Source organism: Eptesicus fuscus, chromosome 20 (genome assembly GCF_027574615.1).
Source record: "Eptesicus fuscus isolate TK198812 chromosome 20, DD_ASM_mEF_20220401, whole genome shotgun sequence".
In the NCBI taxonomy this organism is placed as follows: Eukaryota; Metazoa; Chordata; class Mammalia; order Chiroptera; family Vespertilionidae; genus Eptesicus; species Eptesicus fuscus.
The window spans coordinates 46,573,050-46,599,767 of NC_072492.1; the positions used below are offsets into that span (position 1 = coordinate 46,573,050).

General features: G+C 57.5%; 1 long non-coding RNA gene across 3 annotated transcripts in view; it reads right to left on the reverse strand.

Annotated features, from left to right (window-relative positions):
* LOC114227984 (uncharacterized) overlaps positions 1-26,718 on the reverse strand; it is a 325,422-nt gene that overhangs the window by 194,458 nt on the left and 104,246 nt on the right. The window contains exon 3 of one of the 3 annotated variants that reach the window (XR_003614078.2): positions 9,030-10,212. The exons of the other annotated variants lie outside the window; for them this stretch is intronic. This is a non-coding gene — a long non-coding RNA (uncharacterized LOC114227984). Of the gene's footprint in view, positions 1-9,029; positions 10,213-26,718 lie in introns of those variants that run through there. 3 annotated transcript variants of the gene reach the window in all.

A 26,718-nucleotide genomic window follows, 5' to 3' on the forward strand; every position in this document is an offset into this window, starting at 1 on the left:
CCGAATGTGGCTCGCGAGCCGCAGTTTGCTGACCACGGCACTAGGGGATCCGACTCAGGTGGGGACCAGAGACCCACTCACGTCTGTGCCCACCATGAACTTGCTGAGGGAGGCTGGTGGCTGCACTGACCCCCCTGAGCCCCGGGGTGAGCTCCCCAAACCGAGGTCGGAGAACAAGGACCGCAGGCTCCCTCCACCGTGTTCTATTGTTAAATGTGGATTTTCATTAAGTTGCAGACGTTGCTCTTTGAGGGGCCTGGGCTCCAGATTGGGGCGGATCTTTAGACATTCCTCCTCCTCGATTCTGGAAAAGTCTACCCACAGCTCACACCCACCGGGCCCAGAGCCAGCGCCATATGTTGGGGTCCAGGCACAGTCCATGGTTCTGTGCACCTCACTCTCTAACCCGCACAGCAAGAATCACTCAAACAGCCCGGCCGGCGTGGCTCAGTGGCTGAGTATTGACCTATGAACCAGGAGGTCACGGTTTGATTCCCAGTCAAGGCACAAGCCTGGGTTGCGGGCTCCACCCCCAGTGGGGGGCGTGCAGGACGAAGCCAATGACTCTCTCTCATCATTGATGTTCCTATCTCTCCCTCCCTCTCCCTTCCTCTCTGAAATCAATAAAAATGTTTTTAAAAAATGACTCTACTATCAACCAGGAGTGGTTAATGAGCTTCTCACACCCTCCGGAGCCAGAACCCTCCCCTGCAGCCCTCAGGAGCCAGGGTCACGAGAAGGCCACATCCCTAGCTTCCCCCTTCACCCTGTCACCTACTTACGACCCAGGTGCCAAACCCTGGTCAGGTGGCCCTGGGACAGCCCTAGTTTGCAGGCTGGGGGGTGGGGAGGGGGAGTCCTGGGGAGGTTGCCATGGTGCAGCAGACCCCGCCCCCACCCCACCTCCAACCCACTTCCGGGGCCTCCACTGAGTTCAGGCGTAAGGAATCTGGAGCCAAGCGGAGGCCGGAGGCCGTGACTGGCCCGTGAGTCAGTGCCTCTCTGCTCCGCTCGGCTTCTCTGAAGTCAGCACCTCCGAGAATACCGATGCGCCCAACCGGGCCAAAGTGAGGGGTTTAGAAAGTGAAATGAAATTAAAGAGCAAGTGAGGGTGACCCAGGCTCAGGGCTGTCAGCGTGGGTGACCTCCCCTCTGCATTCCAGCGCAGGAGGAGAACAGAGGGCGAAAGGGACAGGCAGGGCAGCTCAGAACATGCCACGAGGGGTCCTTGACAACACCGGGGAGTCACAAACAAGAATGATCCTTGTTCGCACCCCCACCTGGTCACATGCGTTTCAGAACCAGAGAGAATGGCCGTCCCCTTCCACCCCCTGGCTCCCACGTCCGGTTCAGAGCAAAAAGGAAAGACATGGAAATGCTGAGGCGAGGTATTCGCTCCCCTCTGGGTGAACTGTTTTACAATAAGCTACCTGCTGGGGTCAGGAAACCGAGCCCCCGGCTTTCTGCTCACAGAGAAAGTCACGGGGGGGGGGGGGCGGTTCCTGTCGGGGAGCCTTCGCAGGGACGTGGTCACCCACCCACGACCCCTTTGTACCTGCTCCAGCGTTGATTTGAAACCCCCTCTCCTCTGCTCCCCACTTCCCACCCACCGTGCCTACACCCTACGGTGAGGTCAGAGGGCCATGGGGTGGCGGGGAGCAAGGAGGAGGGAAAGGAGAGGGGAGGGGGGGGTCCGCTGCTCCCCGGTCCCGATAGGAAGCCTATTTTCTGGACGAGTAGGTGTGTGTGATGCTCCGAGACGAGGGGAATGATCACAGCCAAGTAACAGCCCAGGGAGCCAGGCGGCCCTCCCCGGGAGGGGGTGCGCGGGATGGAGGTTTATCCAAACACGGGAGGAAAGTGGTGCGAGTTGGAGGGATTGAAGGGGGAGGGGTTGGGGGGGGGGAGGGCTCCTTACTGGGAAGGAGATTTGTTTACAACATCTTATTTGCTCCCTCATTTTTAATGTGATTCTGGCCCCACGTACTGTAAACACACCAGCTTTTCCACTCCCTAGCGGTGCCAGGGGAGCCTAAGACAGAGCCGAACGCGGTGCCAGGATCCTGGGCGACTCGGGTGGGGCTCCCAGAGGGGGGCTTGTGGGTCCACAGTGAGGGAGGAAGGGTGTGATTGCAAATCTAGGTGAGGAAACGGGGAGCCGTCTGGATAGGGGCGGGGGGGGGGTGTCCCCCACAGGCTGGGAAATCAGCTGTTCTCTCTGCCCCCCGGAGAGGAGGCCACAGAGGGGGCCTCAAGTCCCCGTGTCCGTGTGTCATGGACGCTCCTTCGTCGGCAGAGGCAACTGACAGATTCTGGAGAGAAGGTGGCCTTTGGGAGGCGAGGCGTGGCTGGTAGGAGGGCCAGACTTCGTGCCTGGGGAGCTGAGGATGTCTGGAAGGGGAATCACTCTTTGGAGAGCCAGTGTCCGGACACTGGCAAGTCAGCCTCTGCCTACACTGAGTGGCCAGATTATGATGATCTCTGAACGCATAATCATCTGGCCACTCAGAGTGTGTGTGTGTGTGTGTGTGTGTGTGTGTGTGTGTGTGTGTGTTTTAGAGGCCCGGTGCATGAATTCGTGCATGGGTGGGATCTGGTCAGCCTGACCAGGGGGAGGGGACGTGGGCGGTTGGCCTGCCTGCCTGCTGGTCGAACTCCTGGTCGAGGGGACAATTTGCATATTAGCCTTTTATTCTATAGGATATACACTGAGTGGCCAGATTATTATGTGTTCAGCGATCATCATAATCTGGCCACTCAGTGTATACTCAGCTCCATCTGCTAAACCAAATCCCACCCAACCGCCCTCAGAGCTCACCCACGGCCAGCGAGAAGCCGGGCCGCCACGCCGCATCGGGAAAACGCAGCCGCACGAAGGAGTTCGCATCTGCAGTGTCCTCTCCCCACGCAGGCACAGGGGTCACCTGAGCAGGGTCACGGCGGACGGTCCCTACGGCTCCGGTTCAGAGAGCGGAGCTAACATCGCACGCACAGCTCCTGCCTCGGGCTTTCCGCTCAGCGGAGGCTCAGGTCGTCCGGAATCCGGGGTCATCCGACACCAGCCGCCTCCACCATGCCCGCGAAGTTCGACCTCAACAAGATCAAGGTCATATATCCCTGAGGTGCCCGGGTGGGGAGACCAGCACCAGGTCTGCCCTGGTCCCTAAGATCACCCCCCTTCCCCGCCCCCCCGAAACCCCCTGTTCTGTCTCCACCAAAGTTTGGTGATGACATCGCCAAAGCAACCGGGGACTGGAAGGGTCAGAGGGTCACAGTGAAACGGGCCATTCGGAACAGGCTGGCCCGGAGGGAGGGAGTCCCTTCTGCCTCTGCCCGGGTCGTCAACGCCCCCCCGAGAACCGCCACGAGATGGGAAGAAGCACAAAAACCATTAAGCGCGGTGGAAACCCCCCTGCCGGCGAGGCTGTCGGCATTGCCCGGCAGAGGCGGCGCCGATCTTTCGCGAGAGAACTCTCTGGAACCAGTCAAGAGATCCTGGGGACACCCCGTGTGAGGGCCGCGATGCCGATGGCCACCACCCTCAGGACCTCACAGGTGACCTCAGCAGTGGGACACCTGGCTCGTTTATGAACGACAAAGGGAAACACTTCAACTGCAGATCATTTCACAACGAAAAAGACAAAACAGATCTCCCATTGACGGAGCGCTGTGTTCCCGGCTCAGCTGTGACGCTGTGGGCACTGCACCGGCAGTGACAGCTCTCCCTCGCACCCACCCTAGAAGCTGTGGGAAGATATGGAAACTGAGGCATGGAGAGGCGACATCATCCCCTGCTGGTTGGTCCCACGGCTAGAGGTCGGCCGTGGTTCAGACCCAGGCAGGCTTGCTCCTCGCCGCTGCTCCGTCCGCCTCTCTCTGCGGGGGGCGGTGACCCCAGAAAGGAGCCAGAGTCCCCACATTCCATGGAAAAGGGCCTTCGGCCCCCTATGGCTGACAGCTCATGTTCCACTGAAGTGTAAAGGGGGAAAATCATTCGGTAAAACAATGAGACCGGGGAGTGTTTTATTGTAACAGCCGGCTGTGACTCATACAGCTTGCATTTTCAGTTTCTCCTGAAATGGTCATAGAGAAACGGTCACGCTGACCGGAGGGCGGGGGCCTGACGGGGGTGCTACAGGGGAAGTCACTGAACCGGCTCAACTTCCTCTCCTCATCTACGAAAACGGGGTCCCCAGACCTTCTCACCGCGGTGCTGTGAGATTCAAATGAGAAGCTTTGCAAAGAGCTTTAAGATTGGAAAGAGCTTTAAGATTGGAAAGCCCTGTTAGTTCCTGACCTGCCTGATTTTTCTTGGCTGAATGTCGCATCACCTCATGACACTGGTCCTGCTGGCCAGAGCCCACAGATGACATCCATGTTGTCCAAACTCTAATTTCACTTGTTCAAAAATATTTTCGTTATTTCAGAGAGAGAGAGAGAGAGAGAGAGAGAGAAACATTGATTTGTTGTTCCACTTATCCATGCATTCATTGGTTGGTTCTTGGCCACAGCAGCAGTACCAGGGAACCGCTATATCCCAGGCAGGCTAGGAAGATGCGCGCTCCGTGGACAGTGAGCAGGGTGGCCTGGGGAGAGCATTTGGGGACTGATGCGGAGCAACGTGCCAGGGTGCATGCACCCCACAGCGGGTGGCTACCAGCAAGCACCCACGAGGTCGGAGCACCCAAGAACCACAGTGGCACAGCCTGGTCTGCGCCTGGGGTGTTTCTGGCAGAGGATAGAGGGTGTGCTATCTCGTTTGGTTTCACTGCAGCTCACACGTGGGGAGCGGGCCGACGGGTGGCTGTGCAGCCTGTGGGGAGAGACAAGCCCTGGTGGTCAGACCCCCGTCAGCACTCACAGCTCCCCCTGTAGCAGCTCACCTTTCAATGCATCAGGTTGAAGCCATCTGTCCCTGTCAGTATGGATAGTCCCATACGAAATAAAGCTTACAACTTAGAAAAACGAGGTCTATAGCTTTCCCCCATGCCCACGATCGTGTTCATGTTAAGCTGAAGGAGAGGCAAGGCCTTGGCCCGACAGTCTTAGTAAGGGACCTAACTTACTAAGAGTTCAGGGCAGAGATCAATAGGTAAAGGGAGAGAGAAGAGGCGGTACAGATCCACAATGGAATATTACTCAGCCCCCAAAAAGAATGAAAGCTTGCCACTTGCAACCACATGGAGGGACCTAGAGGGTATTGTGCTAAGGGAAGTAAGTCAGGCAGAGAAAGACAAATACCTTATGAGTTCACTGATATGTGGAACCTCAAAAACAAAATAAGCGGGGGGGGGGTGGCAATGGTAAGATATGTACACATATAATACCTTAATAAAAAAAATGAAAAAAAAAACAACAACAACATAAGCAAAACAGAAAAAGACTCCTAGGTACAGAGAATATGTTGATGGTCGCCAGACGGGAGGGGTGTTGGGAGAGAACGGGTGGAAAAGGTGAAGGGGTTGAGAAGTACACACTGTCAGTTATTAAACACAGTCACAGGGATGTCGAGTCCAGCACAGGGAATATAGTCAATAACACTGTAATGACTATATGGAAGGTGTCAGATGGGGACCAGACTGGCTGGGTGATCACCTTGTAAGGTATATAAATGTCTAACTACTACGCTGTACACCTGAAACGAATGCACTATTGTATGTCGACTGCAACTGGAAAATAAATTAATTTTTTTAAAAAGACTTCAGAGCAGAGGATGGAGGGGACGCACCAGGCCCACACCACGGTGGGCAGGCCAGTCCCGGGACAGTATGTCTTTCACACCCTGCTCTCCTCTCCAGAACCCAGATCTGAGTCACCGTACGCGGTGGGGGAGGGGCGAGCAGAGGAGGAAGACAAAGAGAAGGATATGGAAAGCGATTTAGAAACACACACCTCCGACAGCACTTGATAACCCCGGAGTCCAGGTGACCGGCGCCTGACGGCATACAAAGGCCCAGGGCAGGCCGCAGGACGGGCAGCTGCAGACTTCTTGTTTGCCTTCCGCTGAGCAAACTAATAAATCCCCTACGGTTTCGGCCACGCAGGGCTCCCCGGTTTTATTTACTGGTCAAAACTGCAGGCGGGTTTGCTTTCTGCCCTCCCCGTCCCCGCGGGCAAACAGCAGGCCCCTCCCCGGTCCTGCCGTCAGTCTGTATGTCTATTTGCGTTCCCCTTCAACAAACTCATGTTCAGCGCAACTGACAAGGAGGGCAAACAGCTTTGAAGCATTCCTCGGTAATGGACTTCCCCGGGCTGCCCTGTGTTCGGCCTGGGCAGCCGGAGGCGAAGGGAGGAAGAACTACTTGTCAGAGAAAAGGCAGACGCCACCTGGGCCAGGCGGGGCTCGGAACTTGACCCACGGAAGGGACCTCAGAGGATCCTCAAGACCAGGGGTCCTCAAACTTTTTAAACAGGGGGCCAGTTCCCTGTCCCTCAGACCGTTGGAGGGCCGGACTATAGTTTAAAAAAAAAAAAAAAAACGATGAACAAATTCCTATGCACACTGCACATATCTTATTTTGAAGTAAAAAAAACAAACGGCAAAAACACCCGCATGTGGCCGCGGGCCGTAGTTTGAGGACGCCTGCTCAAGACCAACCGTGTCTCCTCCTCCCACTCCCATTTTATAGATGAGAAAACTGAGACCCAGAGAAAAGGCTTGAGTGGCTTACATGTGACCTTGGAGCCAAGCTGAAGCGAAAGCAGGACAAGAGTGCAAGTTTCCAGCCCCCCCCCCCCAAGTCCCCGAGTTCAAGGCTCTTTCAGACCTGGGCAGAGATGTGCTCCCTCTGTGGATTGCTCTCCCAAGTAGAGGTAGGGAGAGCCAGCCCTGCTTTCCAGCAGCCTGGCAGGAGGGTCTTGTCCAAGGTCAGTGGCATTCCCAAGGTCACCTTCATGCCCTTTAAACCACATCCTCCCGAGCTGAGGGATGTCCTTCACCACTGGAACCTCCTATCTTTCTATCAACACACGGGTTCGCAGGACCTTTGGGAGAGGATAAAAGTCTCCCCCGGGTCAAGTTCAATGCCACCGAAACATCGCGGAGGGAAGCTTGAACCAAACCTTGGGGAAAGGGACCGGCACTACTCTGAGGTTAAGCTATGCTCAGAACGAATTAAAGCAAGACCAGTGTGTCCAGCATGTGGAGGGAACACGGTTCCACTGTACCTCGGGCAGCGTCTGCTCGCCTGTTCGCATAGGGAACAGCAATAACCAATCGTTACGTCATTAACTCTATCAAACACGGCAGCGCTGTGGATGTCAGAACTGGAAGACCTTCGTCAGAGCTAGAAGACCGACTCCTTCATTCGCCATGGGAGGAAGCAAGAGAAGGGCCGTGTTCCAGCGCTGCAGACACGCACGGCCGTCTTTCAGCAAGACGAGGAGGCCTGATCCCCGGCAAGCAGCAACAACTTCGGGATGGCACGCATCCTGAAAGCCTGGCTTTGACGAACCTGCAAAGAACCTGTAATTTGCCTTCTTTGGATTGTTCTTACTTGTCGTGAACACCAACGACTGGGCTGGCACGACCTTCCTCTCCTCCACCCTCCACTGCCAGCACCCCCGTCTGCCCCTCTCGCCCAGACCGAGGCAGTGTCTGCAGAGGGAAGGAGGAGCCTGGGTGGTCCCAGGCCCCACTCTCCGAGGTGGAACTCAAAGGGTATCTAGGAGACTTTAGAGGGAAAGTACACACTTAGGCCCAATTTACATGCCCTTGATAGTTTAAAGGATCCTAGCGTTCAAAGGCATTTCAGGAAGTCTTCGAGCCAACTCCTTTGCTCTCCAGACACCATCCCAAAGATTTTAGCTCTTAGTCTCTGTCTAGCTAGGCTGCAGAATTTTCTTCTGGGCTCATTATTAAGTAAGTACACGAATCTCTCTCTCTCTCTCTCTCTCTCACACACACACACACACACACACACACACGCACACACACACCACTGTCCACAGCACTCTTCTGAAGAAAGTGGTCTCAGCTGGTTCCTTATACCCAGGTTTTCATTCAGTGTCATGCAACCCTAACATTCTGGAAACAACTGACTTGGTGAAGATTGGTGGCGGATCCAATGGCATGCATCTATAGGCTGCTAGTGGCCAATGATATGACCAGACACAAGGGTCCTGAATGGTGATTGGCCAAACCGGTCAAGACTACCAGCCGGCTACAGAAAGGAAAGCAGAAGCAGAGCCAGGATCATCGAGTCACCCAGCAGGGTGACCAGTTGTCCCAGTTTGCCCAGGACTATGGCAGGGTTAGCACTGGAAGTCCTGCATCCTAGGAAAGCCCTCGGTCCTGGGCACCCTCAGCCCATCACCACAGGCCGAATTCTAGAATCAGGAGCAGTGGATCCCGCTGCTGAGCAGAAGATCGAGGGGACTGTGGTCTGACAGTTTCTGCTGTCCCTGGAAACAATCTCTAGCAATGGGAACCCTTTTGTTAAATCTCACCCAAGGATATTTTTTCCATTGATTTCTAGAGAGAGTGGAAGAGAAGGGGAGAGACAGAGAGAAAGAAACATCGATGTGAGAGAGACACATCGATTGGTTGCTGTCCACGTGCACAACTGAGGTACATGCCTTTGACTGGAAACCAACCCAAGACCCGTCCATCTGCACCGGCGTTCTAACCCCTGAGCCCCAGCAGCCGGGCAGCAATGCAAACTCTTGAATGACTTGGGCTTCTTAGGAAGGTCTAGCTGGGCAGCTGCTGGGGAGACTGTCTCCTGCCTACTTCCACGGAAGCTTGCAATAAACCAGCATTTATGGAGGTACTATAAGTGGGTCTCTGTCCCTTGACACCCAAAGGAACTGAACTGATACAACAAGCCCGTCTGCCTGTCCAGGAAGGATGGCGAAAGCCCACAGACAAGCCGCGTGTTTCAACAGCAGGAAACCTCCTCCAGAGGGCCCCCCCCCGCCCCGTTCTGTGTCAAACCCGAGACGCTGAGAAGGACCCCCTTGCTCCACTGAGAGGACACTGAAGTCACTAAATGGTCACACAAACACATCACCTGCAACACAAGGGAGGATAGACAGGTCTAGCTTTAATCCTTTTTTGCAAAGGCAAGCCATCCATTCACTGTGGACACTGAGAGGACACACCTGCTTGGCCGTGCATTCTGGCCAAGGCTGACATGGGTAGACATCTAGGAAGTATTTCCGTCCACGCGTATGGAGGCTACAGAGTGAACGAAACGAACAGGACTCGCGTCGCGTGGGGCCCAATCCATTGCCGGGTGTGTGTGCCATCGGCACGCCCCGGGAGGAAGAGGGTCCGCCACAAATTCCACCAGCGCTGGTAGCTGGATGGTCCATAAAGAAGCCCCAAGTTCTGGTGTGGACCCCAACGGCCACCTGAGAGGAGAGGGTCGTGCAGCTGACTGTGCCTCTGGCTCAACAGAAGGCGGCTGGAATAAACAACAGAGTCATTTTCTGCTCCTCCAGATGTCCACCCGTGTGTGTGATCCCGGCCAAGACGGTTGGGCATGGAGAACGCCAGCCTTCACGATCCAGATCCAGCTCCCCCGCCGGAGTCCCTGCCAGCGTCCCCGAGCCCCCGAGGAACGTCCCTGCACAGATCAGCATCCCTCTGGAACCCACGCGGCCAGACCCGAGGAGACGAGAAGGAAGACTCCTCCAAGGCTGTGCGCACAGCGGCACACACGTGTCTTGAGCAGGAGCAGGAACAAAAAACGCAGATCCTTTTGACCTAAGTGTAGTTAACGATTCACTCTGTATCCGCTAGAAGACGACGGAGCAAACAAGAATCGCTGCACAGCAGGCGTGGAGGTGGGGGGCAAAAAGGGGGTGGCAGGAAGCCCTGGGGTTCCTGGGGGTGGGGGGAGGGCAGCCTTCGGAGCCGGCGGCTGCAGAGGAAGGGTTTTCCGTAAGAAGGAGAAGCAAGGTCTGGGACACCGGTGTCTTCTCCGTAGGTTGGCCCCAACCACGACGCGTCCCCCAGCGCATGCAGGTCATCGCACCCACTATTTCTCAGAGCGAGGGTCTTGGCTTTCTCCTCAAGTGTCTTCTCAAATCCCGAACCTTCTTTATATAGTCTCCAAAATGAGATTTCTCCATCCAATGCAGAGTTCTTGCCTCTTAAGAGATGGTTGCATCGGAGCCAGGACCTTCAGGGGGCGCCCGGTGGCACACATTCCTGGTGGGTGGTGAGGGTGAGGAAGGCGGCCCTTTGCCCAGTCCTGCTTCCTAGGCCTGTGGAGCAAAACACAGCATTCGCGTGAGAATCTGCTGCCAGCTCCTCCAACAGATGGCTTTCCACAATGAGCGCCACTTTCCTACTTTCCTCCCTAAGAGTCTAGCTGCGGCTGAGTAGAGGAGATGCTGCTTCTAAAAGCATGGGCGGGGGTGCGGGGTGGGGGGTGGGGGGAGGCCTATTTATCCATCTCAAGCAACTCCCTGAACACTGAGTCACCACCAGGAGCCTTTCACACAAATCCCACCACTACACCCATAGCTGATTTATTAAAAACAAAAAAAAAACAACAACCACTGAACCCAGCCAGCCCAGAGGCAGTGGAAAATTTCTGTTTTCAGCAGGTCACCGGCATATGTCTGTGAGATGTGGGGCGGGGAGCGTGGAGGTATCAGATCACCCACTTTACAAACGGGGAAACTGAGGCACAGAGGGTGCCAATGTTCTCAGTAGAGGATGACAAGGGTCTGGTCCCTAATCCTAATGCTCCCTTCAGCCAGCACCTCTCTGCTCTCGAAAGTCCCTTAACAATTCATTAGGAAACCACCCAGCGTGGGTAGGAGGTCCTCCGAGGAAATGGGAAGGCACAGTTTAACAGGTTTCTCCTTCCCTAATGCCGATGGCAAACACACAGAGATGGCCCGGCCGGCCTGGCTCGGTGGTTGAGCGTTGACCTAAGAACCAGGAGACTACAGTTTCCTTCCCGGTCAGGGCACAAGCCTGGGTTGCAGGCTCGATCCCCAGTAGAGAGTGTGCAGGAAACAACCGATCAATGATTCTCTCTCATCATTGATGTTTCCATCTCTCTCTCCCTCTCCCTTCTTCTCTGAAATCAGTAAGATTATATTAAAAAAAAAAAGACTTGTGGAGCTGTCTTACTGTCCGTTAGGATGGACACCCCTGGAAGGAGTGAGAGTCTGCGTATGAGAGTCACCTACCCAAAGAAAGCGAGCCAACAGGCCCATGCAGAGATGTTGGGGCGCTCCAGGTGGCTCTCTGATTGGTGGCCATGGGGACATCGTACATCTTCGCCCAGGTGTTGCCTGGGCCTTCCAGACACTCTCTTTCATTTGGACCCGAAAGCACCCCCAAGTTGTGCTAACGTTCCTCTGGTCCCCCTCCCTCCCGGGCAGCGGCCCTCTCCACCGGCTCCCACAGGGCCCAGGGCCGGGAGAAGCCCTTCTTGCCCCGGGAGACGCACGCAGCCCGCCAATTAATTGGCAGCCGCCAGGTGAATCACACAGGGACTTCCTTCTTGTTGCCCGGCAACCGCATGCACTTGGCAGTGGGACATTAAACACAGAGGGGAATGTTGGGAGGGACTTGCAAAATAAAATGAAAAGCAAAACATACAACACCCCAGACTCATCCCGGCATGGCCAACCCAGCCAGGGGGTGGTGGGGCGGGGAAGAGGGGGGCGTCGGGGAGTGGGGTGGAGACGAGGGAATCAGCCCAGCAGAGGAAAATGAGGTTAGAACATAACCAGTCTAAGCAGAGCCCAGCTCTCCCTCCCCACCCCCCTACCCAATTCCTCTGGGTGCATGGTTTATATGTGGCCAAAGACACGCCTGTTAGCCTGGAGAAAGGCAGCGGGGGGCACACGGATTAACAGGCGCCGAGGGAGTTGGAAGATTACCTAGAAACACGCCGCCCAGAGGGTTTATGAGGCTGGCTGAGGGCACGTATCTGCTGTTTTCACGTCTCCACTGGGCACCACTGCCCAGGCTAAGTCACTCTGCCGCCTTTAGGGCAGGAACGCCTTCCCCGGATCCTTTTCCCCTCCAATGTGTTTGTGTCTGTTGCTATGGACACGGGGAGCTGTGCCCTTCAGACCCTGCCTCTGGCCTCTCTGAAAACCCCGGGGAAAGAAGTGAAATGTGTGCATATTCTGTGCTGGGGACAAGGAAAGGGAGGACAGTGGAAAGGGGGCCACTGCGGCAGGCTGAATATTAGCCCCCCAAAGACAACCAGGCCTTGATCCCTGCGACCTTGAGCGCTACCTCTGACAGTGAAAGGGACTGTGCGGATGGAAGCGAGGGCTCTGGAACTGCAAGGCTTATCCGGGATTATCCAGGGGGGCCCACACGTGATCACAAGTCTTCATAAGAAAGAGGGAGGCAGTCCTAGCTGGTTTGGCTCAGTGGATGGAGCATCAACCTATGGACTGAAGGGTCCCCAGTTCGATTCTGGTCAAGGGCATATACCTCGGTTGCAGGCTCAATCCCCGGACCCGGACCAGGCCCTGCAACCACTAGATATATAATTCTCTCCCCCTTCCTTCCACTCCCTCTAAAAATCAATGGAAAAATATCCTCGGGTGAGGATTAACAAAAAATAAGTAAATAAAAATAAATTCCCTATTTAAAAATAAGAAAGAGGGAGGGGGGCAGAGGACGACCTGACCCGGAGGCTAGAGAGACCCAGGGCAGGAATCACGAGGCAAGGCGACCAGGAGGCTCCAGAGCTGGAAAAGGCAAGGAAGTGGATTCTTCCCTAGAGACACCAGAAGGAGCCAGCCCTGCGGATGCTTTGACTTTAGCCCAGTGGGACTGGCCCCCAGAACTATAGAAGAATAGATGTGAGTTGCTTTTACACCCCTAAACTCATGGTAACTTTACAGCAGCCACGGGCCACCACTGTTGTGCATCAGGGCACACGGGGTCTCTGTGCCCCACAGGTCTGTGGAAGAGGGTGTCACAGCAAGCACACAGGTAGCAATGGGCCGAGGCTGGCCAGCAGGGGCGAGGTCCAGAATTCGGCTTAGGGAGGTCCCACAGACACCCTACGGCCTCAGAGGGCAAAGGGCGGGTCTCTGAGACCAACTGAGGCAAGAAGCAGCCCAGGCTCTGAAGGGGCTTTAAAATGGTTATCATTCGTGACTGCAACTTGGCTCCATCTCTGAAAGCTTCTGTTTCGTCATCTGCAAAATGGAGATAATATCTGCCTTGCAGAGCTTTTGGGATTAAGGGAGATACCGTATGAAAAGTACATGGCACAGGGCAGATGCCAAATAAATTATAACTCTGAGGAGGATTCTGTCGGTGGTTACTTACTCCAATTCTTGTTCTCCCCTTTCTACGTAGAAACAGAACTCTGATTTCCGGCGGACACCCTGAGGCCCAGAGTCAAAAGATTACGTTTCCCAGCCTCCCTTGCAGCTAGCTTTGGCCATGTGACTAAGATCTGGTCAAAGAGACGAAAGCAAGGATTGTGGGACTTCTGGGGAGGCCGTTCAAAAGGTGTTGGAAAGAGCCCGCTTGTTACCTCTCTGCCTTTCCTACCTTCTGCCTTCAGTGAGGACGTGATGGCTGGTGCTCCAGCAGCCGTCTTGGCCTACGAGGGACACTGAAAATGGGAGTCCTGTGGGGAGGTAATTTAATTGGAAGAGGGAAGCCTGGGTCCCTAAAGACTGAACTGCTACACTCGCCTTGGATGGCCTTTCTCTGGATGTCTGCTATGTGAGCAAGAATGCTCTTGTGGCTTAATAGTGAAGTCACTATTATTGTAGAGTTTTCTAGTAACCACAATGGATTCAGGCTATCACAGCTCTAGAAAAAGGAACCCATCCGGAGGAGAGCTTCTCAAAGTGTGGTCCGCCTTCAGCAGCACCTGGGAACGCGTTAGATATCCAACTTCTCAGGCCCCACCCCAGACTCACTGCATCCAACAGGCCGAGAGCCGCTGGGCATGGCAGAGGCCCGGGCAGGCCCGGAGGGGACACTGCCCCCAGCGGGGGAAGCGGGAACACACCTGAACCTGACTCTGGGGAGGACACCAGCTGCTCCCAAGCAGAAACTGTAACCAGCACGACTGGGGCAGGCTTGGGAACGGACAGGTAGCTGCCAGGTGGGGTGACTGGATGGAGCAGGATTCCTGGTGGCTGTGTCACCTCACTTCCCATCAGAACAGGGTGGACACCTTCCCTGCCTCCCATGAATAGCCACACAGAGCCTCTGTTTCCTCCCCTCATAAACCGAGGGCACCGGGAGCCAGCTTCCCACGAGGCGCTGCACACATGAGCTCACGCCAGCCAGAGCGCTGCCTCCGTGAAGGCGGGGACATGGCGGCGGCCTGTTGAGAAACGGGAGCACCAACTCTCCCTCCAGTCGGTCAACTCCCCAGGCGCTGAAACCAGAATCCTCCCACAGGGCTGCGCTCTGAGCAAGGACAGGCTTCCCGTGCTTTCCACGGAGCCTGGAAATCAGCTCCGTGAGGCGTGCGTAGCTGGGTCGGAGCATGAAGGGAGGAAAGAATGAACGGAGAACCGGGGAACGAGGAGAGAAGGAGAGCTGAGCAGGATGGTGCTCTGGCTCCTGGAAAAGGCAGATGAAGTCACCTGTGAATTCTCTCTCCTGCTGGGACCGGCTCTTGCCTTCGCCATTTCATTCCCAGCCTGCCCTGCTGAAGTGCTGAGCCAAGCCTTTCCTGGCTCCCTTTGGCCCAAACCATTAAGTCAAGGCTGTCACTGGGGGAGGCAGGAGGGAGGTGGGGGGAAAGAGGAGGAGAGGAGGAAGAGGAAGAAAACGAGGAGGAGGAAGGGAAGGAGGTGAGGAAGGAAGAGGAGAGAGAGAAGAGACGGAGGGCAGGAGGAGAGGAAGGCAGAGGGGCTGGCGGACCGATGAGAGAGAAGCCTGCAGGGTAAACCGAGTCCTCGCAGCACCAGGATAGACTGGCCTCTCCACCCCTCCCTCTCTCAGCTCCAACTGGGAAGACGGGGAACAGGTGTGAGTCTGTAGCCCACACGGAAAAAGCCAGGTCCCAGGGACCCCTGGGAGGCTAAGGCCCCGTGGGATGGAAGCCACTGGCATCTTCCACTGAAGGCAGCGGGTTGGAGCAGGCAGGAGGAACCCCCTGCTCTGTACCAGCGGTACCCAAGAGGCAAGGAAGCAGGTCCGGTCCCGTTTCTGTTCCCGGCAACCAATTAGACCAAAGAAGGGAGGTCCTGGCTTCTGGCATCGGCCAGCTCCAAGCTTCCACCTTCCTCTCCCCACCCCACCGCCCTTCCCCACGGGGGTCCAAATACAGCTCCCACTTGACTGAAACCCCTGGGCTCCCTCCAGCCTGCAACCCCCCTGTGCAAATGTCCTGACTCTTGCAGATGTGTTAAAAAATAAACCTTAAAAAGCTTCCAGATGTGCTGTGTGCACCGTGTTGTTTCTCGGCTCCTGTCCCCAGAGGCCCACGTGTGATGTCCAGCATCCTGACGGCCCAGATGGAACAGGGGGCGGCCAAGGGGCATTGGCGGGGGCCGACGGGGAAGGGGCCCTTCCTCCAGGACCACACTCGCCCATCCGCCCATCGACTCTCCCCCTGCAGAGATGCGACCTTCTTCTTCCCCTGGATTCTCCCATCATCCCCCACGCCCTGCTCCTTCCCCTCTTATGGGTCCGATATACATCCTTGGCATGTGTACCCCGTCACGCAAAAGACCTCCCAAAGGCTGCAAAGGAGCAAGTCTGAGATTCCCAAAGGGGAACCCTCCAGGCTGTGCCTTCTCTGAGCCCCCACCTCGTGTCTCCCTTAAACTTCGTAGACGAACGGCCTTTGGGACACAAAGTCAAGGACAAAATGACACAGAGCACCCCTTCCACGTATGATGTTGAGTAACCGCCTCAGGAGCCGGACCAGCCAGAGCAAGGGAATAGAGTTTGTGACTTGCCAAGCCCTCCCCTACCCCCCGGGGCTGGTGGCCTCTGGCCCACAGAGAGGTAATTGCCAACGGGCAGCCTTGTGCACACACAGCCACACACGCACCCTGCCCGGCGCGCACACACCTGAGGGTCCAGGATTCTTTGCACAAGGTGACGCCCGGCCCCTTTGATGCTCGCCGGAGGTGTTCCCATTGGGTGAGAACCAGACCTCAATAAACCCGGCTCTATCAAGAGGCCGGTGGTTTGCGATTGCCCCGGCCTGTTATCTCCGTGGTCCTGGGCGGGGCTGTTTTGCGGTTCTCCACTGAAAAGCATTAACTTCTAGGCGGATCAAAGCCCCTTCCGAATCGGGCCGGCCTGGATCCCTTGTTTTTATCTGCAGGAGACTGTTCCTCACGATGGACTTTCAAGATAACAGGGACCCTAGTCCCAGACTCCCTCTGCCCTCTCCTCACCACACAACACGTCCCTCAGGGGCCACCTAATGGCCATTCACAAGGCCCTTCTCTTCTCTTTCTCCGGGTGCAGAGAAGATGTTCAATTTCCGTTTAACACTGGACATGGGGGGCTGGCCAGAGAGTGTGCCAGCCCTGCTCCCAACAACCAAGGGTGGACCAGGGGGGGCGAGAGACACCGACTCGGAGACCAGGCAGGACCCCCTCTCCTGCTGTGCCACCGAGGGGCCTCCAGAGAGCTGGGCATCTGCTACCCTTTTTCCTCGGGAGGGATGGACAGACAGATCCCGCCTGGTCCCTGCAGTCCCGTCTACTGTCTACCCAGATGTCTAAGGGCCGGCTGTCAGCCCACAGTGAGGGCACGGCGGGACCCCTGAGCTGCCTGGATTTGGGACACCCAGAAATACTGGGGAGAAGAGCATGCGCACTCAAGGACTGTGGGTGCTGCAGGCTTCGGGGCCTCCTGGGGGTTCCTCCACTCCACCAAGGTCTGTCGGGGGCAGCTGGAGGCGTGCTGTGGCTGCCATGGTTTTCTTCTCTGTGTTCAGAGAACCTCGCATAGTGTCTGGTTCTGAGGAGGCACATGATGGATGGGTGGGTGGGTGGATGGATGGATGGGTGGATGGATGGGTAGGTGGATAGATGGGTGGGTGGATGGGTGGGTGGATGGATGGATGGTGGATGGATGGATGGGTGGATGGATGGATCAATAGATGGAAGGAAGGAAGGAAGGAAGGATGGGTGGAAGGAAGGAAGGAAGGAAGGAAGGAAGGATCAATAGATGGATGAATGGACAGACGGACAGCTAGATGAATGCACAAACGAGTAAATGAACCAGTATAGGCTGGTTATCTCACAGGTGTGGGAGGGAGGCAAGACATGGATACTCATTCCTACCGATGGGGAAACACCTTAGCTTAATGATATGGAGTCAGATCAAGGTTCAAATCCCAGAACCTGGGCAAGCTGCCTCTCTAACCCCTCTGGAAAGCAGGCATAACAGGGGTACCGACTCCATGGAAGGGCCGTGGTGAGGCCTGAGCTAAATGCTAAAGGCTTATGGTGGTATTGGTCATTATCACTGCACTTCTCTAGAGGACTCGCTCTATTAACAGACCCAGGCGGCCCGCTTCCGAGGAAGGACGGACAAGGAGTCACTGCCTTGGTTATTCTCCTGGCACAGACCACACCCACGGAGTGAAAAACCCTCCGGGTCCACCTCCCACTGATGCTTTTTTTCCCCTTTTCTAATCAACAAGGTTGTTCCTAGTATTTAGGTTAACCTTAACTCGATTCCTTCCACAAAGTCTGAGAACTCCTACCACCGGCCGCTCAAGGAGCCCCGCCGTGAACACGGCAGTTCCCTGCAGACCGCGCCCAGGAGAAGCCGGCCTCTGGCTTTGCTGGTGTTGAACGCTGAAATGCACAGATACCCTTTGCCTTCAACTCCATTGTCTTTCCCTTGCTTCTCGTCCTTCTGTGTCCCCTCTGCCTCGAACCCCTGGCTCTCCCGTCTGTCTCACTCTCATTGCAGGCCCTACAGCCTCAAGAGCCAGGCTGGGCCATCCCAAGGGGAAGGGATGCTTGCAGGACTCGGCTTGGACTGCGCGGCCCCGGGCCCAGCCCCAGCCCCAGCCCGGCCCGTACGTGGCGCGGGTGCCAGGGTGACGAGGGAAGCCGGGCCTCGGCACCCCTCCGGTCACGACGGGGCCAGGCTGTTACTCAAGGCTGCAGCTGGGCTCTGGGAGGCCCCGGGAGGTCAGGCAGCGAGTTCACGGGACAGGCCACCCACACGCACATCAGCATCATCAGGACCGCTGGACCGTCCCCGGGGCCAGCACGGCGCTGGCCCTTGGCCCTGACTCGGAACACTCCACCATATGGCCTCCCTCGGGGAGGATGCGAGGAGGAAAAGAAACACGCCGGGACCAGAAGGAGCCTGGCCTCTCTCCGGGGTGCCCGGGACCCTTCCCGGACTCGCGGGAGGGCGGCTGGAACTGTCCCCAGCAGGTGTCCGTAAAAGAAATGGGCGACTCCGACAGCCACGGTCCCAGATGAGGCCAGGTCTCCCTCTCGGCAGCCCCCAGAGGTTCCCAGGGTTTTTGATCTGCACTTCAAATACGCTGGACCTGGGGTTACTTCACACTCTTCTAATTAAAGGCCCCAACTGGATTTTCATGTTCGCAGGGAGAGCTCTGACCAACGTGTAGGCAGCCACAGAGGAAGAGAAGGGATCTCTGTTATTCTCTCTCCTTCTCCCCTCCACCCCACACACCCCGGCTTCTCTCTCTCCTTCCCTCTAAAAGTATAAAGGGGGGAGGGGGTGGGGGTGCTGTGTTGCAAACAAAATCCTGGCTGCCCTGGCCTCCAGGTCCCTGGAGCCGGCCTGTGTTCTGTTGAAAGCTTTTCTCTTTTCTCTGGCCCCATGGACACCGGTCCCCGTCCGCCCGGGTCGGTCTGGGCAGGGGTGAGGCTCTGGGAATTGAGAAGAAAGAGGCAAAGACCAGATTCTCTGGCACAGCTGCCAAGACAGAGCCCGAACGCCTGGCCTGGGCGGAAGGCAGCCTTCCCAGGTGCCTGGGCGTGCTGGGACTTGCTGGGAACCAGAGCCCTGGCTGGCAGACCGGGGTGGACAATGGGCCCAGAATTCACAGGGGCAGCCGAAGGAGGGGCCCCAGCGGGGGGAGAGGGGGAGGTTTCAGGGAATCACATAAATTAAAGACAGAGAGGATGTCAGGCCACCTTCACTTCCTTCCTCCCCTAATGGGAATTATCTCATTAGCCCTGAGCTTCCTCGAGGCTGACTTTAAATGATTCCTGTAATGGGGATCTCAACCCATAGCCTGCCCCCCTTCCCACCCCCATCCCATGTGACTACTAGGAGAGCTAGGAAGGGCTCTTAAAGGGACAGTAGCAAAAAAAATGCCAGTTCCATCTACTTCACACCGAATCCTTTCCCCAAACCTTTCACACCACTGTAGTATCGCCCTTTCACCCTTGATTTCCACTTATGGGAACTTATTGGGAGAAAATCGGCATGCATATGGTGACAGGTTCAATCACAATCCCATCCAAAAAAAAAAAGAAAGAAAGAAAGAAAGAAAGAAAGAAAAGAAAAGATAGTCAGAGTGTAAATGTTACTTTATGTGGCAAAAGGGACTTGATGGGTGGAATTAAATGAAGGATCTTAAAAAAAATAATAATTTTTTTATTGATTTTTAGAGAGAAAGGAAGGGAGAGGGGATGAGAGATAGAAACATTGACCGGCTGCCTCCTGCACGCCCCCTACTGGGGATTGAGACCAAAACCCGGGCATGTGTCCTGACCGGGAATTGAACTGGTGACCTTTTGGTGCAAGGAATGATGTTCAATCAGCTGAGCCACCCTGGCCAGGCTAAATTAAGGCTCTCAATATGGGGAGATTGTCCTGGATTATCCAGACGGGCCCTAAATACAGTCACACGTGTTCTTATAAGAGGGCACAAGAGGGAGATTCGCCCACAGAGAGAAGAGCGTGGTGTGACCACAAAGATAGAGACTAGACCTCGAGCGATGCAGCTGCAACCAAGGCGTGCCCACAGCTTCCGGGAGCCGGGGCAGCCGGGACTGCCTCTCCCGGAGCCTCCAGGAGGAGCTGGCTCTGTCCACAACCGGATCTTAGCCCCCAGGTCATGTCAGGGGCTAAAACCAAGTTTCATTTCCGATTCCAGGCTTCCAGAACTTCACGACAGAGAACCCGGGTCATTGTAAACCGAACGGGTGGTCGTCGTGTGTGATCGCAGCCCCACACGCTAGTACCGCACGACTGTCATCAGAGCCTTCGCTCACAACAAAAGAAAAAGACATTGGAAAAAAAATCAAAGAACTGCTAAACAACAAATAATAACCTGGAAAAATCAAAGAGCCGCTGAAAAAAGAACTCCGTCATAGTCCCACAAGGAAATACTAAGCAACCATAGAAATACTGAAATAAAATTAATTTTTTTGAAAAAGATTACTGTCCTACAACTGAGCATGGATCTTGACTATTTCTCTTGCCCTTTTTTATATTTTTCTGATGGTACGCCCCTTGTAACGACTTCTGTCGGCATATGCCGCACGGGTATTTGCGGGGTGGTGAGCGGGGTAAGGACTTCCGGTCCCTTTCCAGAAACAGAGAAGCAGAAACGGCGGACAGTTTAGAGGAGACAGATCCACCAGTCAGAGAAGCCAGGGCTGGTACCTTTCTGGGCTCCGAAGACGTCGCGTTTCCCGGCAAAAGGGTTCTTTCTCCTCGGCGCACACCTCCGCCGGGCAGCACGCCAGCCCGGGCCCCCGTCTTCGCAGGCCTTCTTCTCTGCGTCGGCTTCCCCGCCCCTCCTCTTCCCCGCCCCTCCTCTTCCGGGGACTTGCCATCGGATCCTGAACTAACTCCATCTGCCCAGACCCTTTTCCCAAAGGAGGCCACAGCTGAGGTTCCAGGTGGACACAGGGTCTGGGGTTCCCCTAGAATTCAGGCCATGAAAGGTGGCTTCTCCCACCACCCGCGCCCCCGCCCGCCCCCCCAAGTTTCAGCAACTTCGCAAAGTCTTCTTTGACTTTTCCAGGTCCCAGAGAGCAATCCCTTCTGGAAGTTTCCAGAGGCAGACAGAGTCTCCCTACCAGAATGAACTTCCCAACCATTGAGAGTTGCCCATGTGTTAGACCGGGTGACCTCTGGAGAGCTCAACGTCTCCATCACTGAAGGGTTGGAGCAGGAGACACCCGTCTGGAAAGACTGGAGGGCGGCCCTGGGTCTGGGTGGGAGATGGGATTGGCTCATCAAAAAGAGTTTGGTTTTACGACTACAAGCAAGGACTACGCCCAATCGACTCGGCAAGGCCTGGGCACAGAAGGGGCTCCCCACGCATGCTCACTGCCCATCGGGACGCCCCTGACACCTCAACATGCCCCCCTTCAATGAATGCACAGAACACGACAAGGAAAAAAGCAGCCAGGACTTGGACGAGTGATACGCTCAGTGATGGTTTGTCCAGAACCTTCTTCGCATCCTGCGCCACGGGAGATGATCGGACACGCCTACGGGCCCCTCTCTTCTTGGATGGCAAGAAGGTGACCAACCAGGACAAATCCCATGACAGGAGACGCCTAACTCAGTGCCCCACGATTATGTAGACTGAGAAAGGGCCTCGGTGCCGCCAGCGTGTCTGCATGGGCAGCCGAGGGTCCCTGGGGAAAAGCGAAGCGATAAGGCCCTGGGATCTATTTTGGCTCCTGCCCGGCCCAGAGAGAAGAGGCAGAGCAGCCATTCTGGGGCGCAGCCGAGGCGGGCCGCCTGTGCAGGCTGAGCCCAGACCGAGGCACGCCCACCGGGCGGTGACTTATCGGCTGTGGGAGGCCCGAGAAGCTCTTAAGCCACAGGTGGGTGCCCGTAAAGCCACCTCTGGGAGGAGCACAGACCTCAGGCCCCGCTTTGCTGCTAATCACCCTAAGCACCCCAGGGTTTCACCCCCGATCTGGGTGGCCCTTCCCACTCCCGGAGCCTCATCACGTGCCCAGTGATCTCAGCTGGCCTCCCACAAACCCTGCCGAGTAAGCGGGGCCGGCGTCCTCGTTCCCACTTCACAGATGGGAGCCTGCCGGGCGGTTCGAGGGCTTGCTGAGGGCCACCCAGGGAGTACGCGTCCCGATGGCCAGCCCAGCGCTCCTCCGCAGACCGGGCCGGCACACGGTGGCCCGCCCCCTCTGTACCGCCCGCGAGCACGTCAGGGCTTTTCCTAGGTGGCACCAAGGACCAGGGGAGAGCTCCCCGCTGGGCGCTGGGCATCCCTGTGGCCACTGGGGAGCCCGGCCTGCTAAAACGCCCATCTCTTCCTGTTCAGTCAGCCTCCCGCCCCTGCTCGGCGGTTGGGAGTGGAAGGGCATGGACCGGGCCGGGCAGGCAGGGCTTGTGCCCAGGTTGGGCCTTCCCCCCAAAGCGGAGAAACATGCCTTCTGGGATCCGGGGCGGGGGAAGCCGCCCCTGTGTGTTTCCCGGGCGTGGAGAAAGGAAGAGGGCAAAGCAGAGCTGGTGGGAACGTACAGCTCACCCCAGCCAGCCCCAGACTTCCCAGCGTGCCCTGCAGAGGCCCTCAGCGCTGGGCCCTCGGCTCGAAGCTGCCCGAAGCGGCCTCGGGGAGTGGGCGGGGGAGTGCCAGGGAAGATGGAGCAAGAACGCAACCCTCCTCCAGCCCCAGGTCAGCAGTGAGGCAGGAGTTCACGGTGCCCAGGTCAGAGGCCTCCGTGGGAGGTGGCAGAGTTCCTTTCTGGTGGGGCCCCTGAACTGGCCCGACAGCGCCCCAAGGCATTCCCTGCAGATCTGACTGAGCCCCAGGCACCAGCGCCTGGAGGGGGCGTGTGGGACGGGGCGGGCAGGGCCAGCTCATCCTCGGCCCACTCCTGGAATGCCCAGGTTCGGGCTGATCTGGCAGCTCGGGTTTCGCCTCGCCAGGCCGTTTTCCTGTCCCCTTCCGCATCCCCTGCACCCTCCAGGGGCACCCGGGAGACACCGTACCGCCAGGAGCACCGTGGGCTCCGCCGCGTCTGGGTCAGGCCCGAGAGGAGCCACGGCAGGCGGCGGAGAGCCTGCAGCGATCTAGGCCGGCGTCCGGTTCCCATGGCACTCTTACTGGCAGCGTTAATAACTAACCGCGTCCCAGACAGGTGCTGGCGGCCCGGCCTGCGGAGCTCTCGCTTAGGGTGGAGAGTGAGTCACTTCCCTGTTCCCGTTTGCTGCAGGCTGACTCACCCAGGAGCCCGGCCCCTCACACCCGCTCGCTCGCACAGATGACAGTCACGTCCCTACCTCCGACCACCCAGTTCCCAGGTCAGCTGTGCCCGAGGAACGGATCCTCACCGTGTAAACCAAAGGGCACCCCCCCGTACCCCCGGGACCCAGCCTCTGCCTCTCCCCCTACCCACCCCCTCCTTCAACTGAGTCGGTGAGTCACTGTCCCAAGAGGAACCTGGAGAGATGTGTGTGAGAGAGAGGGGGAGAGGGAGAAGAGGGAGAGGGAGGGGAATGGAGGGAGAGAGACAGAGAGGTCTGTGTCCCCTTTTAAATTTACCCTAAAGACACAGAGGTCTCACACCTTCCCAACCCCCTGTTTGGACACAAAGACTGGAAGTGGAAAGTTCCAGATCTGATGAGCCAAAGGACACAACTGCGGGGCAATAAGTCCAGGGAAGGACAGAGGGTAAACTGAGTCCCACGCTTCCCTACTCCTGGTGTCAGGCGAGAGACAGGACCGGCCGCCGAGGCCAGACGACGCCCCTGGCGGCCCTGGGGCACCGCTCTCAGGGTGAGTCCCTCCGACAGGGGACCATCAGCCGGGAAAGGAGGCTCCTGGCCCCGTGGGGAGCCCTTCCTTCCTCACTCACTCGTGGTCTCCTTGACAAACTGTTGTCATTCACAAGGGAGATGAAGGGAGAGAGAAAGGACACAGGACGGTCCACACCAGGAGGAAGCGTCCTCGCTGAGGCGGTGTGGGGATTTACTCCTCTTTCTAATCCTCAGCAAGGCTCCCCCGCGACCCGGTGTCGAAGCCAGACGATAAACAGGGATGACATCAGGGGGCCCGGCACCGCGGTCTCCCCGCCGGGCCCGAGACTGACAGGTGGAGAAGAGATGACACTGTTTCCATCCTCAGAAGATGAAAACCAAGGAGGACAGATGACAGCAGCGGCTGGCGCGGGGCGTGGCGGGAAACCCGACACTCTGCCAGCCGTTGGCCCTTTGGGTGAACTCGGCTTGTCTAGATGGGGTGATGGGAGCGCCCCCCCCCCCCCACACTGGCTGGCTTTGTCTTCTCCCCCAGCTCTCGGGCGTGTATCGCCCCTGGGGCTCAGGAAGCCAGGGCTCGGGCTGGATGAGCTCCGTGGAGCCCCCGGACGTTCCGAGCCGAAGTTTGACGTCCGCTCGCTGTGGCCGGGGCCCTGGCCGGACCCTCGCGGAGCGCCAGGGCCCTTCCTGCCACGCACGTCTTCGCACATCGCCTCTGAGCGTGCGGCCGGCCCAGCGGCGTCGACAGCACCCAGGAGGGGGCGGCTGCCAGAGGGAGAGCCCACCCCAGGGGCTGGCTCAAGAAACCCAATGAGTCACCAGGCCGGACCAGTGGCCACAATGTCCCAGGGTGCCGTGGGAGGCCGGGGACAGCGCCGCTGCAGGGACACAAGCCACGGTGACTCACTTCTGGATCCGAGGGGCCGTTCCGTCTGCGAGGCCTCTGGACAGCTCTGCTCCCACCCCCGGGTGAGGTCATCGCCCCGCTGCTCAGAACTGGGACTCGCGACTGTCTCCTCCCAGGGCCCCGGCGGCCTCTTCGCTCCCAACTATGGCTACGGCCACAGCCATCACGCCAGCCACAGCCCCTCTCCCTCCCGCCACGCACACATGATGGACCCGGGAAAGAGTGTGTCTTAAAGACAGTTCTTCCTCCCCGTGACCTCCTGCAGGAGCCCCGGGCGCAAGGCCGTGACCGTGACGGACCTTCGGATGGAAGGATGTGAAATCAACGCAAGCTGGTCGTGTTATTAGTACCGACGATGACCACTGCTGGGTGGACCCGGCCATCGGGCCACCATCCGGCTCCATGTCCCGGGGCCATTGGTCGGGAGGTAAAAGAGAGCAAGGCGCTGGGTAGGGAAGTGTCCCCAGCGGAGCCAGTGGCCAGGAGCTCGGCCCAGTCACTGGGAAATACACTCAAATGTGGGAGAAGCACCAGGGAGAGACTCTGCTCTGCCCGCTGTCTTTCCTCTCCCCGAGCATTTCCTACAGAGCAGGTCACCGGGCCGAGGAGGCCCTGGCCACGGTCCTCGGCTGGCTCTTGGGCATATGCGTGGGTGACGGAGAGGTCCCCCAAACTCGGGCCCTGGGTGCTCCCCGATGGCCTCGGTTTCCGGTGCCCCCACAACCACAGGGCCTGGGCTAACGATCGCCAAGCCCTGCCCTCCTGGGAGCATGCTCAGACAGACGCGACGGCACAGGTGAGCTCGGGGGCACCCTACCCGCCTCACCTGTACGGTCACCGTGACCACAGGCCAGGAAAGACAAAGAGGAATGATGACATCCCTGCAGGGGTCAGTCCCGCACTGTAGGAGGGAGGGAGAGGAGGAGAAGACATGAAGGCTGCAAGGAAACAAGGGGAACCCCCAAAGGGCTTCGGGGAGCCCACGAGGCATGCCCGTGAGCAGCATTAGCCCCGTGGCGAGGCAATGTCACCATCAGGCGTCCCGAAGAGCAGCATGCGCCCCTCACTGCTCTGACACAGAACAGACAGATGGGGGCATCTGGTCTCCCCCCCGCCCCGATAATGTTCCCCTTTGTCCTTCCTCTTCCACGTCCATTCTTTGCTGCGGAGCCGGCCGCCTGCCCGGGACCCCCGGTGGCTTGGCAGGCAGGAAGGAGAGGACACCGACTCTCAGAAGCCATGGTCCCAGGACAAGAGGCCGCCCTGAACGAGGCCGTCTCAGCTGCTGAGAATCATGATTTTCAGGCCCTTGTCACCCTGGAGGCTATTCTCTTGTCCCAGGCAGGTGAGGGGACAGGAAAGCAACGGGCACCTTCAACACACCCTCCCCCTCAGCTGCCCTGTCCTCTCGGCTCCCACACCCGCCCCTGGTAAGTCGGGTCACAGCACGCATTGCTCGAACCCCTGCTGTCCCGTGGCTCCCAGGTCCCCCCAACAGCTCCAACCCCACCAGCACTCTGACACACTCGGACACACCAGGGACACTGCTGCTTGGCCCGGAGGTAGCTGTCCCTCCGCAGGAAGCTCGACCCCCAGACATTCCACCTGCCCTCCACGCCTGAGCCGCCTCTCCTGCCCGTTTCCCCGGCTCCCACCGTGCTCTCACCTCAGGGACGGCTGCTTTCCTTAGCCACCACTTCTGCTCTTTATCATCTACCCCCTCCCCGGAGCATGCTCAGACAGACGCGACTGCACCTGCCCCAGCGGAAGGCAAGGTCAGGAGAGCAGATCGTGTCCTCTGCCTAGAACAGTCCTGGCACCCAGTGGGCACCAGTAACTGTCTGCTGGATGGCTGGCTGGATGGATGGATGGATGGATGGATGGATGAGTGGATGGATGGATGGATGGATGGATGGATGGATGGATGGATGAGTGGATGGATGAGTGGATGGATGGATGGATGGATGGATGGGTGGATGGATGGATGGATGGATGGATGGATGGATGGGTGGGTGGGTGGATGGATGGATGGTTGGATGGATGGGTGAATGGGTGGATGGATGGATGGATGGGTGGGTGGATGGATGGATGGATGGATGGATGGATGGATGGATGGATGGATGAGTGGATGGGTGGGTGGATGGATGGATGGATAGATGGATGATGGATGGATGGGTGGATGAGGGGCTCA